Below are 2,644 nucleotides of genomic sequence, written 5' to 3' on the forward strand. Positions count from 1 at the left end.
GATTTTCCAGGCAAGAGCACTGGGGTAGATTGCCATTTCCCTCTCCAGGGGATCTGGCCAACCCAGGGATCAAACCTGGGTCTCCCGCGCTGCAGCCAGATGCTTTACGTTCTGAGCCCTAAGTTCAGAACTGCCTTTGCAATATTTTCCTTTCTCTCACCAGCACTTGGTTCAGAATAATGGCCTCTCTGTTGAGTGAATGAACAAAGGATGCTGAGAGGCCTGAAGTTCTGCCTAAAGGCAAAGTCCTGTGCTTGAAAACATATATCAGTCAGGGTTATCCAAAGAAACGGAACCAATTGTGTGCTATAAAGAGAGATGGGGGGAAACAGGTTGATTTATTTTAAGGAATTGGCTCATATCATTGTGGAGGCTGAAAACTTCAAAATCTTTCGGGTAGAACAGCAGGCTGGAGGCCCAGAGGAAGAGTTGTTGGCAGAATTTCCACTTCTTCAGAGGTGGACAGGCTTTTTCTTAAGGCCTTCAACTGATTGCAGGAGGCCCACTCACATTATGGATGATAATCTGCTTTACTAAAGTCTACTTATTAAACTAGCAATCTCATCTAAGAAATACCTTCATAGCAACACCAAGAAGTGTTTGACCAAGTATCTAGGTAATATTGCCTAGCTGATGCACAGAATTAGGGGTCACATTTGTGTTTCCTTCTAGCCTTCCAGTCTCAAGGAAACCTTAACTAGGTAATTGTGTATGTACTTTACCAACAAAGATCTGTCTAGTCAAAGCTATGGTTTTTCCAGTAGTCATGTATGGATGTGACAGTTGGACTATAAAGAAAGTTGAGTGCTGAAGAACTGATGCTTTTGAACTGTGGTGTTGGAGAAGACTCTTGAGAGTCCCTTGGACTGCAAGGAGATCCAACCAGTCCATCCTAAGGGAGATCAGTCCTGAATACTCATTGGAAGGGCTGATGCTAAAGCAGAAACTCCATACTGTGGCCACCTGATATGAAGAACCAACACATTGGAAATGAGAAACTGATGCTGGGAAAGATTGAAGGCAGGAGGAGAAGGAGACGACAGAGGATGAGATGGTTGGATGGCATCACTGACGTGATGGATAGGAGTTTGAGTAAACTCCAGGAGTTGGTGATGAACAGGGAAGCCTGGTGTGCTGCAGCCCATGGGGTTGCAAAGAGTTGGACATGACTGAGTGACAGCTTCTAAAGCAGTCCAAAAAATACAGGATTATAAGAAACCAGGATGCAGTGATGAGGGGTTCTTGGAGGCCATGTGGACTCTGAGCAAAGCTCTAAGGTACACTGGGACAGACAGAGCCATCTTGAGGGCCAGCCTAGACCCAGAATGTCAGCCAAGGAGAGGCAGTTCTTAGTTCATTCTAAAGAAGAATTCTTTTTGAGCTGTCTGAAAATGGAACAGAATGAGCTTTCTTGGGGTGTCATAAGCTCCCTACATTGGAGGTATACAAATAGAGGATTCCATTGGAATGGTGGAAAGTTGGAGAGTCAGAGGGAAGTGAATGCCCCATGGACACAAAGTACTGGGCATAAAACTGCCACTAAATCATACTATATTCTGGCTTCTTCTGCTGGCTCTGACTAGCTTGCAAAGTGATCTTCAGTGAGTCCCTACCCCTCTCCGGGTCTTTTGACCTCAAAAGGGGGGAAAAAAAGAGACAGAGATAAATTAGGTAGTCTTTTAAGACACTTACGCTTCCAAAATCCCTTTAAAGCTAAGACTCACAGATTATAAGATGACCACAGTTTTGAGTTAAAAGCATATGCATGTGGGGTGATCCATCTCATTCCACGTATGGTTGTGGCCTGACTCAGACATAAACTCCCTCTTTACAGGTCCCCAGACAGCTCAATTCTTTCCAGAGAGTTCAGGCACTCAGCGCCAGGATTCCTCTGATCACTGTGCTCCTCCACTTCCCTTCCCCCTGGAAAAATTCTCAAGGTCTTTGTGCTCTACAAATCCTTGGGCAAAATGCCTTCTTACTCTGGGGAAGCCCCACTTGCTTGCTAACTCTGAAAAGAAATATGCTTTTAGTCTATAAACTGCTGCTGCTGCTAAGTCGCTTCAGTCGTGTCCGACTCTGTGCGACCCCATAGACGGTAGCCCACCAGGCTCCCCCATCCCTGGGATTCTCCAGGCAAGAACACTGGAGTGTGTTGCTGTTTCCTTCTCCAATGCATAAAAGTGAAAAGTGAAAGTGAAGTCACTCAGTCGTGTCCAACTCTTTGTGACCCCATGGACTGCAGCCTACCAGGCTCCTCCGTCCATGGGATTTTCCAGGCAAGAGTACTGGAGTGGGGTGCCATTGCCTTCTCTGAGTCTATAAACTAGATACAGGCATGTTTTAATTAATAACTTTTTTTTTTAACTGCAGCTGAACAAACTTTCTGAACTAATGATTAGGTAAGAAGGTAAAATGAAATAACTCTCTCCAAATATGTGGAATTTGAGATAAAACAGACTTCTGAGAGTACAGGAATAAAGAAAAGGAAATGAAAGTTTCTGTTTTATAGCTTTCAAGTGGAGTGGCAGTCATGCGGTCTCATTAATGTGGTTATTATTTGAATCAATTCTCATGGCTTAATTCCAGAATGTTCAATTATCACACAGTCATGTAGCTGAAGAGAATGCCTATTACTGGAAGA

This window comes from Capra hircus, chromosome 7 (assembly GCF_001704415.2).
Source record: "Capra hircus breed San Clemente chromosome 7, ASM170441v1, whole genome shotgun sequence".
In the NCBI taxonomy this organism is placed as follows: domain Eukaryota; kingdom Metazoa; phylum Chordata; class Mammalia; order Artiodactyla; family Bovidae; genus Capra; species Capra hircus.